This window comes from Centroberyx affinis, unplaced genomic scaffold (assembly GCF_046629955.1).
Source record: "Centroberyx affinis isolate AG114_WGS23_722 - 3 ecotype Tasmania unplaced genomic scaffold, CSIRO-AGI_Caff_v1 ptg003728l_1, whole genome shotgun sequence".
NCBI classification, from domain to species: domain Eukaryota; kingdom Metazoa; phylum Chordata; class Actinopteri; order Beryciformes; family Berycidae; genus Centroberyx; species Centroberyx affinis.
Window position 1 is genome coordinate 97621 of NW_027281608.1, and position 15372 is coordinate 112992.

Genomic DNA, 15372 nt, shown 5'->3' on the forward strand with positions numbered 1-15372 from the left:
TGCGCACTTTAATTCCAAAGACACTGAACGTTATATTGCAAAACTAGAGAGATTAAATATTACTGACCCTTATAATGCCCCCGGGGTGCTTTTTACGAGGATTGAAACAGCGGAAAACGTACCAGACCTGCAGTATCCAGATATCTACAACTATCTGATCAACTTTCCTTCGTCCTACTCTGGAGAGGCTTTGAAAGCCTACAAAAGCCTGGAGGGCTACAAATGGACGCAATCTGGATTCGTGATCAATCTGCAGTTTTGGAGTCTACCGGCTAAAAATTGCGTTATCGTCACTGGAAGGGTAAGTGTCACTTCATCTTAGTTAATGTTAGCATAAGCAACGGGCAGTGTAATATAATCGGTGTGCTAACTTGTATGTAGCGTTAGCAAGTCTGTATCTTCGATTTACCAAGAGTTACTTCATTATCACTGTGTGCATGAATTTCGAAAGGCACCACCTCATACATGAAATTATACCTATATGATAAACAGCAGTTATTATCACGCACGTGCCATGAAATTTGTATTACAGGTGAATCATTCCCAAAGATTGAATGACCCTCAGTTGAAGCCATGGGTGGTGGTCAGGAATGATGGGGTTGTGTTAGGAGCCCACTGCAATTGCACAGCTGGACTTGGTGAGAGCTGCTCCCATGTGTCAACTGTGTTGTTCAGGGTATGGCAGCATAACCATGGAAGAGAGGAAGAGATAGCTGTAACATCAAAAAAGTGCAAGTGGGCCACACCAAGTGAGGAATCTTTGAAAAGAGTAGAATATCAGCAAGGCAAGGACATCATTTTTAACAACACACAACGATGCAAAAAAGAGAGATCTTCCAAAGGCCATTCTACCATTCCACCAGCTTTCCCATCTCTGACCCCTGCTGAGCAAGCCCAACTCTACAACAACCTCTCCAAAAGCTGTACGCAAGAGGGACAGATCATAAAGCCAGTGGTCCTCTCTGTTGTCAGAGAGTATGCAGCATCCTATGTGCCAAAAGCTGTTATGCTAGATCTACCAGAACCCCTCACAAATCTTTATGACAAGCAGGCAAGAGATGTCAACCTAGCAGAGTTATAAGACCGAGCAGAAGCACTGTTTGAACACATAACTGTGACCAAAGAACAGGTAAATCATTATTTAGGATTAATGTTGTTTAAAATAAAGCCAAGAGCTGATAATAGTCTAATCTAAAATGAAACATGTACTGCATGTGTATGCTGTCAGTGTAAATAAAGAGGTGCATTTGCTGACTTAAAAATGTAATTGTGTAACAGTTTGAATCATCGTATTTTCAGAGTGATATTGTAGAGGAGGAGACTCGAGCACAGTCTAAGTCCAAAATCTGGTTTGATCAAAGAAGCGGTAGGATAACAGCATCTACCTTCAGAGCAGCCACAAAGACAGACATCAAAAAGCCCTCAGTGTCCCTGAGAAGAAAAATATGCTACCCAAAGTCTCATAGCTTCACCACTGAGGCTACCAGGTATTTATGAGCATAGACGTTTTAGCAGTTGGACTTGTGTGCTAATCTCAAACTCAAACAACAAATTCTACTCAACCTCCACTCTGTTTTATAACAATGTTTATCACATAAAAACCTGTGGTCTGTGAGATGAATGTTTATGTTAATACATTGCTGTTAGGCATTAGTACTGTCTAAAAGATATCTAAACTAATTTTATTGTGTTCCAGATGGGGTTGTAAGCATGAGGAGTTGGCAAGAAAATACTATGAAATGCAGCATCACCTCTCACACTCGGATGTCCTGGTAGAAACTGCTGGATTCAGGATTTCACCCTTACACCCATTTATCGGGGCCTCACCTGATGGATATGTTTCCTGCAGCTGCTGTGGTTCAGGTGTCATAGAAATAAAGTGCCCATTTTGTGCAAAGGACCTATCTGTAAACGAGGCAGCAAACTCTGTTGCAGACTTTTGCCTTGAAAAAGATGAGCAAGGAACCATCAGACTGAAGCAGGGCCATGCATATTATTACCAAGTACAAATGCAGCTATTTGTTACTGACAAACCATATTGTGATTTTATCCTTTGGACTGAAAGGGAAAGTACTTCACCTTTTGTGGAACGTGTGACACCAGATGTGGCATTTTTTGACAAAGAATTGGAATGTGCCAGAGACTTTTTTACGAAATGTATCATTCCAGAGCTGCTTGCCAAGTATTTTTATGCCCCAAAACCAGCAGCAGCATTTGCTAATCATGGTCAACAGTGGTGCTACTGTCGTGAACCAGAAGCAGGGAACATGTTGGTCTGTGCATCAGGTTTTTGTTCAGTTAAAAAGTATCACCAAACTTGCCTTCACATGAAAATAATTCCTAAACAGTGGATATGTCCCAGCTGCAGAAAAGTAATCAATTCACAAAAAAAACTCAAAAACTAATCGGTGGTGAGAAGATCTGAAAAGGAGTTAATGACCCTGTTTTTAACCTCAGTTTCTCTTCAAAAGGAATTTGTCACAAGCAACAAGAACTGTGAGAAAAACAGGTTTATTTACAGTTAACTAACTGAATTCAGTTCAAAGGCAAAATATACAGATGTCCAATGACCACACATCTATTATTATTCAGTTCAAAAGTTAATGTTCAAGTATTGTATGGTGGCCATATCTGTTGTGAGTTACAAGACCACATCTGTAATGAGTTACATCATTGTTTCTCAATGTGGTGTCCGGGGTCCTTGATATCTAACAATAAAAATATTCTCAGATTTGGGTCCAAGAGACAAAATCCCATTAAATGGGGGTCCATGGCTCTAATGTGGACTAAATTAGGGTCCTTGATATGAAAAAGGTTGAGAATCACTGAGTTACATGACCCCACATCTGTTATGAGTTACATGACCACATCTAGGGCTGGGCAATATATCAATATTATATTGATATCATAATATGAGACTAGATATCGTCTTAGATTTTGGATATCGTAATATGGCATAAGTGTTGTCTTTTCCTGGTTTTAAAGGCTGCGTTACAGTAAAGTGATGTCATTTTCTGAACTTACCAGACTGTTCTAGCTGTTCTATTATTTGCCTTTACCCACTTAGTCATTATATCCACATTACTGATGATTATTTATCAAAAATCTCATTGTGTAAATATTTTGTGAAAGCACCAATAGTCATCCCTACAATATTGTTGCAATATCGATATCGAGGTATTTGGTCAAAAATATTGTGATACTTGATTTTGTCCATATCACCCAGCCCTAACCACATCTGTATTGAGTAACATTACCCCACATCTGTTACGGGATCACTGAAGGGTACAACAGATTCGGAGACATTTGTAAGAGCACAACATACTTTTACAATTTTGTCGAGGTATGTCACATAATTTTCTCTGTCAATGTCAGTGAAACCTATGGGGACAGTGCTTTGCAAAACAGTGTATTTTTGACGGAGAACTCCAATGACTCTTTCAATGTGTATCCCAAGAGATGCTAAGCATCTGGTGTTCTCCAAGTCAACAGGATCTAACTGTTTCTTGCCACGAGTGAATGCTGGAATCTTTAATTCAGCTTGGTAAGAATGGATGGACTCTCTGATATTGAAATCTCTGTCGGCCAAAACTAGGTCCCCTGGGAGCAAATGAGATAAGAAATTACTTTGCTCTGTGATGAACTTGTCACTTGTGCGGCCTCCCCATCCATTGGAAATGAAACAAATGGAACCTTGTGGGCAAATGGCAATTAAATATTTCATTGTATGGTGTGACTTGTATGTTGAATAACATTGAGCACTGGCTAATAAGTTACTTGGTTTCTCAATAAATATTTCAAAACAGTCAATAATGCAAACTGTCTTTTCAAAGTTACTGTTCCTAAATGCATATGGAAGAGATTTTCTTAATGATTCCCTGTCAGGCCATATAACTAGACTTGACACTAGTCTACAATACATTACACTAATACAGTGTTTGAAAAGCTTTGAAACAGTGGTCGAATCAACTCCAAAATAATAAGCCAAAAAGTCAAAAGACAAATTAATTCTAAGCTTAATTAAAGCTAGCATATACTGCTGAAATAATGTTAGGCCAGACTTAGGTTTGAGATGGGGAGCTACAAAATGAAAAACTGCCATCAGAAGTGAATATGTTGGTAAACCAGTGAGAATATTAACCTTTTTATCATTGTTTTGCAGACTCATCTCATTCAGTCCAGTTCTATTCATTTTTTCTTTTAGCAACATGTTTTCAGTCCTCAGAGCTTGGCATTCCAACTCAAGAGATTTAATGTGTTTCTTACAGTTTTCACTGGAACATGGTGGAGTTGCTGGGTCATCATTATCATCAGGAATAGGCTGGAAATCATTTTCAAGTTCTTTGTGGGTAGATTCCTTCACAGGAGATTCTCCTGTGAGAATCTGGTCTGCAGTAGGATGCTTGCTGCTGTCTTGAGGACCATCTGTTGGAAGGATTACTGCTGCAGCTGATGACTTCTTTGCTTGCTCTCTTCTTTGGAGTTTGCTCTTCTGTCTTCTGTTGAATACATCTAACCGCATTCTTCTTCTTCTCTTCTCCGGGGATGGTACATGTTTGAAGATGGATGGGAAGTAGTCGGGTGACAGAGGGTTATCACTCTTTTTCCCTAAAACATAAGTAAATGCACATGTAGTTACAGGTTTATTAGATGTAGAGGTATCAAAGTCTGACTCTTACATGAATCTCATTGTTAGAAACTATCAAATATTGCTCTCTTCCTCGCTGTAAATACAGTATAACAAAAATGCAGACAGCACACTTCCAGGCATAACCTTAATGCAAGAATTTTTCATATGGAAGATTTTAACTCTAACATTTCTAGCAATATAAGCAATTTGTTATCCCACATTTGTTCCGCGTTGATACCACAGTTCACTGACCGAAAATGGTTAGTGAGCAACAGGTTTCTTTTAGCTTAGCCTTTGTTAGCCCCGCAAAACCCACGCCATAATGCATAGGTCGAACTTGCCTTTGACAAAATTGTCAGAAAGCGTAATAAAAGCCTGTTAAATAAATAAGATATTAACGTTAGGAAGCGTTGTATTCTGTATAGGGCTGTCGCGGTGAAGGAATTTCCCCTGCGGTGATTTAGGTTGGCTCAACAGCGCGGTATACGGTGTATGCAATAAGAAGTCGCCGGATGACGTCACATGCTAATTTGCATATAAATATATAACCTACAGTCTCCGCTCGTAGCGGAGGGAGGGGGGGCTGCACTGTGTGTGGGAAGCGCTGTGATCATTAGACCTCTCTGGATGACAAGCAAGAAGAGCAAACCGGCATCAGCCGTACCAATTTATTGGCAAATGCTTTGGGATTTTTTTTTCATTCTGAATGAAATCATTCCGAAGGAAGATTGCTACGCGAGTGTTTACATGAGCGCTAAATATAACGATCGCATTAAGATGTGTTTACAATACATGCTCCACAGTATGTAATCAGAATAAAAGTTTCTGACATGCGTAAAACACCAAATCCAGCACGTTTTTGAAAGATGGACCTGCGTCGGTTATTTCTTTACTGCTGTTCTTTCTGATGAAGCAACAGCTTTATCAAAACATACGACTCCATAAGTGTCAGAAAAGACGTTTTGTTTTGCCCCCGCAGTGATTGGGTCCCATTGTAATTTTCACCACTGTAAACCGAAACTGGCCCGGAGAGGCGGAGTCAGGACTTGATATAAAAACAGGCTGCACCGCCCACATCAAGCCCGAGCGCCCTGGGGTTAGTAACGGGCACATCCATTCCAATCCTCCCGGAAAAAAGAGTTACGTACATTGACTGATTAAAAGGCTCCATGTAAACGCAGGGGAAACAATACACTCTTATTGTTTTCATTATGAATTTATTCAACATTCAATACACACGCATTGAAGTGTAAAACAAGAAGTGCCTAGCCTCATGAAAAAAAGAAAAAACGTGAACATAGCGCGGTTGTGGCGGTTGCTTGCCATCCACCGCGGTTGGCTTGTCTATAGCAATATTGCAATATTGCGGTTATTGCGACAGCCCTAATTCTGTACCTGATATGAAGTGGTCACTACACAAGCGGAATCTGTTGCTTGTGGGGTCCCATCGCTCGGTTTTCTTCTGTTCGCTTCTAGCACGTTTTATGGCAGTAATCCATTTTTGTCGTCTTTCAGGATCTTTAGGAATCCGATAAAATGCTCTCCCTTTTACTTGTCCCAGATTGCTCTGGCATCCCGGCGCACAACAGCTATCCACCATGTTCACTCTGTATAAATACAGCAGGCGAAGAGACTAGCTGCTAGCAATCACTTGCCCAGCAATACTCCCGCTTTCCTGCCTGTTTCCTGCCAATATGGCGGTGTTTTGATTTTGACTGTTGAATGCCGGGATTGCGTTACGTCAACTACCGGAGCTCTATAATAACAATAATACCCCGTAACAATAATAAACTAGAAAAGGGAAATTTTCTGAAAAAAAGTGGTGCTAAGTGGTGGCTAGCGTTTTGCTAACAATTGCTTGGGAGTTAGTAGTAGCAGTAGCAGTAGTAGTAGCAGTAGCAGTAGTTGTATTAGTAATAGTAGTAGAAGTAGTAGCACTGTCACTGGCAGTAGGTCACAGAGGGCCAAATAGAGAGCTGGGGGGCTATGGGTTTATCTTACACAGGTGGCAGTGACTTTAAGAAACAAGCAAATAGTAAACATGTTGTCCCCCACCAGTGATGTAGTTCCACCCTTGGGTCAGTCAGTGATTGCTGAGTGTACTTGAAATATGAGGAATTGTAAAAGAATTTTAGTATGGGACAATGAAAGGACAGATTGACCATATATTTCTGTTGCCTACTCTCCTCAGAATTAGGCTTACAAGTTATATCTTGAAATGTAGTAACTGTAATTGTCCTGTTTTTACTCAATACAGTACAAAATATAAGAACTACAATATGCAATAAATACAATCCGTACATTACACAATGTACACTACAATACAATTTATAATACAATATACAATATAACATACAACACCAGGAGCGTGAGTGTTAGTCAACACAAGTAGTCAGTGTAAGTGCTGTTACATAACTGCTCTATGTTCATGATGCATAATTGATTGATTCCATAATTTCATGCAATAAATAAATAATCTATTTGATGTAAAGTTAAAATTTAAATCTGATGTGATTAAACGGATTTGTCCCATACAGTACAGGAATATAGCGAGATATATAACAGTTATATAAAATTAATATAGGCTACTGAAAAGGTCGTAGCCACTAGTGCATTAGTCTGTTTGTAGCACCACTACGGCAGAATTCATTGATGGACTGTGTACAATCCAGTGTGAGCGGATGTCTCATTAGGCTCTGCTATATTGCATTCAAAGTTATAATTATTGACGTCTGAAGTCAAAGCAGACGGTCAAAGAGACTTTTGAAAGATTTTCAAGGACTCAAGAACCTCTTTTCATGACCAGCGGCCAACAAGGTATTTTGTTCTACTTGTAGAATGCCCTTTGTTTCATGTTCGCGCTAAGCGTAATTTTGTATTTTCATTTGTTTTCATGCCATGCACTGTACAATTTGTTGATGTATTTTGTACTATGTTCATTTACAAATATAGTTGTCAAGGCGTGGATGCATCAGAGAAACAATACGTGCCCAAGCAATAAACGCCCGTTTCAAAGACCCGACCTGTGTCTGTGTTGTTGTGAAGAGAGGTACAGTGAGAACTCGACTGCTCAACACAGGTAGGAGAGACGACAAGACCGCAGCGGGTAACGACGCGCCAAAGATCCAGCATATCAGATAAGCAAAGCCCATGATGCATTGTCGGCATAGAGACTATAAGCAACGGTGATTAGACTGTGTTGAAAGCGCAACTTTTCAGGCCAAAGCCAAGAAGTGCTTTACCACAACCTTCAAGTTAAAGTGGTGGGAGAAGTGGTTTAACTTGGACATTGCTACTAAGGACTCAGGTCTATTAAGTAAAACAATGAGATGATATGAGAAGGCACATTAACATCATCATCAACCGCTACATTTTATTCACCCAGAATGCACTGCAAAGTTCCCCTGTTCACAGGCTCCCACATATAATCTACGGTGGCCCACAGGGTATAGTAGCTGCATTCCCTTATAGCCTCTTTTCCATCGCATGGTACCGGCTCAACTCGACTCGACTCTACTCGCCTTTTTTGTACCTGCGATGTAATAGAAGCTCTCTTTTATAGCCAGAGTGGGCAAATCGCCTGGAAAGACTACAACCAAGTTGAGTAGTTCTTTCAGAGCGAAAAATACTTTACGTATCGCACGACAGACTGTGTGCTTGCTGAGATTTACGTATGGCACGGCAGACTGTGTGCTTGCTGAGATTTTCAGCATCACCGTATGCAGATATGTCCCGGTAGCCAAAAAACGCAAGGCAATGCACATAGTCTGTGGCATAGTTATTGCATGGCTCCGCCGAACTGGATTTGCTACATAATGCTCTAATAGATTACAGCTGTAAGACAGTCCCTCAGCAGAGAATCTATATCGCTGATACAATATTTCATTTGGGAAATCAAAGGGTTTTTGGCAGTCTCTGAACACCCTTTCCCTGCGAAGAGTACTCACTATCTGTGTACCCAAGTCTATAAGATCATGTAAGAATGGCGATGCCATTTTTCCAGACAGCTGATTGGTCAGGAGGTGGGCCTTTTATACATTTTGATCCGATAGCCTGAACTTAACCTGGTCCGGAGCAGGTTAGCCGTGCAGCATAAGTTACCATGGTGATCTACCCCGGTTAAAAGTGAACCTTCCTGAGACCGAAAAGCCAGGGTTAAACCCAAAATTAGCTCGCTAACCCACTAATCTTGCTTCGTGAGACAGATCTCTGCTTTGAGTTTTATGTGATTTAGTGTTGATTTACTTTTCATTAAACTTTCAAAGGATCACAATGTGTGAGGGATTTGAACTCACAATCTTATGCTCCAAGGACCTGTGATAACCACTCTGCCAACTTCCACTTTGGCATTCAGACTCGGGAAATAAAACAAAGAGACAAGTGATTGGTCATAGTCCAACTCATATTGAAAGCCTAAGAAATAATATTATAACTGTATACTGTATGTGCCCCACATTAATCAATTTAAACATAGCTTTACAGATAAACATCTTGAGAGTACAGACATCATTTGTCTTTAGTTTGAAAAAGATTGATCAAACTATCTTCAACATATCTGTCAATATTTGTCAATTTGTCAAACTAGTAGCAATCTACCGTGCACTCAGTTTTAAAAATATCATTACAATTTTATGTCTAAGTACTATTTAAGTAATCATGTTGGTAATCATGTTGGTTTTTTTCTGTAACGCTCACATATCGCCTACGGTGGCCAACAGGGGACAGTAGGTGCATTCCCTTATGAGTATTTGACAGCTCAAAGACAAAACTGTTAACAGGGTAAAATGGTAAAAAGGCCACTCCTAATTATCACTTTTAATTTCACAGGCATTTTATGAACTTTCAAATGCTTTTTAGTTTCTGACCCTACTATCTATCTCTTTCTCTTTGTCCTCATTTGAATTTTGCAGGACTCTGTTCTCCAGACCTAACTGATGGTGAAGCACTATGTAAACTTTGTTTTTAAAATGAGTTGTATAAATACAGCTGCTATTAAGGACAGCTCACCAGGATGCCCTCTGGTACTGGAGCACACACTCATTAGACCATTAGACTGTTTAAAAAAACAAAGAAGACGGTCAACCTCCAAGGCAAGAGTGTTTCTGTTGTGTCCTCATTCACTTTCTTAATAACCTCATCAGCAGCCAACAAGAGGCAACTTTTTTTTTTCTTTCTTTCCTTCATTCTTTTTCTTTCTTTCTTTCTTTCTTTCTTTCTTTCTTTCTTTCTTTCTTTCTTTTTTCTTTGTCTTCCACAAATAAAAAACAACATGAATATGAAAAAAAGGATAACATGATCTATTAGACAAATAGATCATGTTATCCTCATCCTTTTTTTCATGCAGACAGCACCATAGTGTATGTAAAAGTGCTATATCAACATATTGGTCTCCATTTTGTCTGTATGTTCTACTTGATGCCTGCTCATCTAGTAACTTTCACTGTTTGTTGTTTCTTCAGTTCTGTTGTTTGGTGTTTACTTATTGTTCTGCGTCCCAGTATGTAGAAGAGATATTCCATGCATCCATCCAATTTATTGTCTTGCTGCTTATCTGGGTCAGGGTCGCAGAGGCAATACGGCAGGAGATCCTCACCTAACGATTGGCTAAGATTTTAGGGAGAAGGTAACAAATCATAAGTAGCACCTGATTCATTTAATGGGGTTTGCCTCCATCCCACATAGTTCTCTCCAGATGAGTTTCTTTCTCTCTTCACTCTCCCACTTTATCTACTGGCCCTGCATTGCCTGAGACTCTGTTTCACCTCCTCCTGTTGATGTATTTCATCTACAACCATTTGTCTCTTGCCTTACTCCATAAAAGTTGCTCTATTCCCAGGCCTAGTTCCAGAATTCCTTTCCACTACCAGGACAACGTGGAACTCCAAGCCACTTCCTGACATATGAACTGACCAGTCTCTCTAACTTCTCCACCTTTGATAATGGTATCTCATATACTGTCATTGGTCAAACTGCAAACAGCACAACTTTAGTTTGCCTGGTCCTATGTCCTGAATACCTCCAACTAGCTGCTGCCTTATCTCCTGAACCTGCTCCCTGGCACTCAGATTTGTATCATACCACCTTCCTAGGCTTTTAACAACTTTCTCTATAACTGACGGTATAGCTGCCTCATCTATGTAACACCTTTTGCCTGCCAGCTCCCCTTAACAATGGATATGCTCCTTGATTTACTCAGTTTAACTTTCATCCTAGCCCAGTTTAGGTTGTCATTCAATTTATTCAGCAACCTTTTTGTACAAGGAGCTGTAGTCGTTATGGTAGTGATATCATCCATATATGCCCTAAAGGGTGGGAGGCGCAGTCCTCCCTACCACCCACTTTGATGCCCTAATAATTACCAGTTAAAAAGCTCAGTGTTGTTACAGTCATGTTTTTGGATAGCACTGTGTTCTTGATTTCTTCAGTGAGAATAGTAAATGTTCTCTCATGTTCATTCATCTTCCTCTCTGAGAGATATTTTCATCAAGCCACTAATGTTCTGATCTGCTTCAATGATACTTGCCATCATATTGTGAGCTTGGAATTATAAGGTTCTATCCGGAGTGCAGTTCTGAGATATTGAAGATTAAAGATTTGACACTGTTATGTGTCTTACCATCTTTTTAAATACTTAAAGGTATGTATATATATATATATATATTATCATGCAATGTCACGCAAAGACTTCAAACTGACCAGTTACCTGACTCTGGTAAAAGACCTCTTCCAAAGAAAATATAGAACTAGCCTGTCAACAGAAAAAGGACAGCACCAAAAGGCATGGCTGGCTACAGAGGACAGACTGTGTCCTCAATGACAGTGTTGATTACAATATTGAATATGATGGAATTTACAACAATAAGTAAAGCTTGATTTTTACCCACTCCCTTGTATCAGTGTGTGTGTGTCGGTATCTCTTTAGTGGTGGAGCTGGGTTGCTGCACATTCCGCCCAAAACCTCCACTTCAGTATGAGTATAAGTAGATAAACTGTATGGATTCAGAGCTGGTAGTTGGTGTAACTATGGGTAGTAAGTCTGCACACCAGCTAACTGAAGGGACTCTTCCCTGGATTCAGCTCTTGGGTCTGCAGTGTGTAGTATTGTAGTAGTAGTCTGTAGTATTGAAGAGTATCACTTGGGCTTAAATTCAAACGGTTCAAAAATGTCAGTCTCTTTTCAATACAAATATTAAGGGGAAATATTCCAAGTTCTGCCCTGCACAGGTTATTGGGTGTTTTCCTTTGTACCTGTACCATTCTTGCCGGTATATCGATTTTGTATAATTTCAATTTTTATTGCAAACATTGTAAGTAAAGCTCTGGGTATGTTTCATTGTCCGCCACAGCTGAGGCTGCTGTCCTTCTGGCCTGTTGGTATATGTGTCATTGTGTATTGTTCAAATAAAATGTTTTTTTTTTCTGAATGTTTTTCTTAAGTTCATCGTCAATGCCCAATTTTTTTAACAGTATTCCTCCAATATATTAAGACTTTGTTGGAGACCCTCCTTGGCTCTCGACAATAGTACCAAATCATTTGCATAGAGAAGATGTGTCGCCTCTGTGTCAAGAAGTGTAAGTCCTGGTGTTGTGGACTCATCAAGCGCTTCTGCCAGGTGACTTCAGTAAATATTGAATAAAGTTGGACTTAGGCTGCAACATTGTTTGACACCACATCCTTGGGGAAATAAATCTGTCCTCTGCTTGGCAACTTTAACTGCATTTTTACTTTTGATATACATATTTTGAATTTAATCATGTACTTTCCCTCCTGTCCCACTTTTTAAGAGTATATAAAATAATCCCTCATGCCAGATTGAATCGAATGTTTTTCTAAAATTTATAAAACAGGCAAATATTCTACCTTTATTTTGTTTAACATATTGGCCAATTAAGGTATTTAATGTGTATGATCTGTTGTATGGTGTTTTTGCTACAATCCAATTTGACATTTATTAATGGCTCTTCTGTCATTGAGATATGTTTGAATTCTTGAATTTAGAATGGAACAAAATAATCTTCCCATATTGCTGTTGACGGATATTCCCCTGTAGTTATTTGGGTCAGCAGGGTTTCTGTTTTTAAAGATGGGTGAAATACAGTAAGTCAGATATTTGGAATGTATCCAGAGGTCAAGACGATGTTGAATGATTTTAGAATTGCAGTTTGTAAATCCAATGCATTATATTTTAGCATCTCATTTCTTATGTTATCAATGGCACATGCTTTGTTGTGTTCTCTTTCCTCTCTCTTAAATGTTCTGTCCAGAATGTATTTGACCATCTACATGCTACTCAAATGTGTGTGAGTGATGGGAACCTCTGCCTCTCGACCCAGATGGATGTCGGTTCTTGTTTTTGTCAGTGCGATGCAGTTGTCGTACTTTCCCAGCAGAATAACCATCTCTAAAAACTTTCTAAATACTAACAAATAGAAGATGGACTTTTTGTGTCCAGCTCATTTGGTGAGCGCAACACTATATCACAAGGCATCAATCATCCACGTTACATGGATCACACACAAAAAAAAAAAATAATAATACTAATAAAAAATGGATAGATACAAGTGAGACTCAAGTCAGTATGCCATCCTGTCTTTCTCTTTTTGTCAATCATAAAAATACTTGAATAACACTGTAATAACGCAGAATTGCAATATAATGATCTCTGATAAAAACACATCAGTAACATTTTGTTCCTGATAGTTTATTTAATATCTACTTTATCGGGGGCATCCTGCTGGATCAGTGGTCTAAGGCGTAGGACCTTTGTCGCATGTCATCCTTCTCTCTCTTTCCCAATGTTTCCTGTCTCTCTACTTTAGCAAATAAAGGCAAAAAATCCCCAAAACTAAATATCCACGTGCCAAAAAATATCCACTTTTTTGTTTTTCTTTTACATTACATAGCCTGTGGGCCCTAAATGATCTCTAATGCAAACACACACACACACAAGCCTGAGGCCAATCATTTTAGGATATATACTGCAGGTGGAGAGTCTGAGAGATCCAACTCAAATCCATCACCTAGACGGTCATCTCACCTGAAAGGAGCGACTACCAGCTGAAGGTGAGTTTAAATACTGAGGGTGATTTTATTTCTACTTTTCTCTTGCCGCTCTTTCCTCACTCTTAAAGGTTCTGTCCAGAATGTATTTGACCGTCTACATGTTGGGGATTTTCAGGTACAAGTTTGACATAGGTGGTTGTTGTAAACTCCATTGCAAGAGTTACTTTACCAGGCAGACTGCATTGCTAGTAAAGAATTTGGGGCATAGCAGGATAACTTCTGCTAGGATTGACTGATATGGGTTTTTTCCAAATGAAGCTGCCGATAGCCAATATTTTTATTTATTTGTTATTATTTTTATTTTTTATTTTATTTAAATTTGACCATTTTCATGGAGTAAATTTGACCATGATAATAACAATAATAATAATGATAATAATCAAATTGTCTCATTAGAATCCTATGACGGCATTGTGGAGTGAATCTGCAACAATATTTGCAATAAAATTCACAGTGAATTAACACAACTGTAGCTACTGAAAAGATGCAGAGCATCTAGTCTGATGGGCGTCATAGACTAGTGGCTCCTGATGTGAAACGGGCAAAATCAGGAATACTTCAGTCACAAATATTCAGTCCAGAATTTGTAGGTGGAAAAAGAAAACTTTCCAAACTCACATCATCCTGTCAGCCCTAAAAAATGTAAAACTGATGTTTAGCTGACACATTCTGTTAGTTCCTGTATCATAAACTGAGTACGTTTTAGAGACAGAACAAAAGTCTTGAAGACAGCAGTCGGGCGACAGTTTCAACAGGAAATCTTATTTAAGGATGAGAAGATTGGATCAGAGTTTTCTGAATTTGTTAATTCAGTCTTACACAATAGATGCACATAGAGACAAACTGAGACAAACTCAGAGATGCTGTGATGTGCAAAACAAAAAAAATGGAAAAACCATGCCGGCAGAGTACACTCAACCATTGCTCATAGATTCCTATCCAAACCATATTGTTTCAAATCACGGTGAGCCAAATCTCCTCTTCTATGGCTTTCAAGTATTTTACTGTCCACACTCACAACACACTGTAAAATGATGAGAATAAAAACCTGGTGGGATTGCTGGTGATGCAGCTGTCTGTCTGTATTCTGACTTGCTGTTTTGTTTTGGTATAGGATGAAGACTCTGATTATTTTCTTGCTCTTCGCTCTGTTTGCCGGGCTTAAAGCCAAGCCAGGTGAGGATACTCATGATAAGCAAAAATGTGCTGTGTGTGTGTGTTTGTGCATGTGCAATATACTTTACTAGTTAAATTGCAATTTATGTAATATAATGAAAGTAAAGATGTTTCTAAATGGTTTCCCCAATCTTAAACCCAGATGAAGAGCATGGCAAGGAGGAGCATGGCAAGGAGGAGCATGGCAAGTGTTATGTGTGTGTGTGTGTGTGTGTGTGTGCTTGTCCGGGGGGGGCCTCTGTTGGATAATAAAGTATTTATCTATCTATCTGTCTGTGTAACAACAGAACCAGGTCGTCTGCATAGAGCAGGATTCACTATCATGAAGAGTGAGATCAGAGCTAGTAGATTGTTCTAATGATGTTGCTAGGTCATTAATGTAAATGTTAAATATGCTGTTTGAATAGTATGGACTTAATAATATTGGATGTTAATTCATTAATATTGAATTTTTCTCTCTCGCTCACTCTCTCTTGCCAGGGCATCTGGTGTTCCACGATGC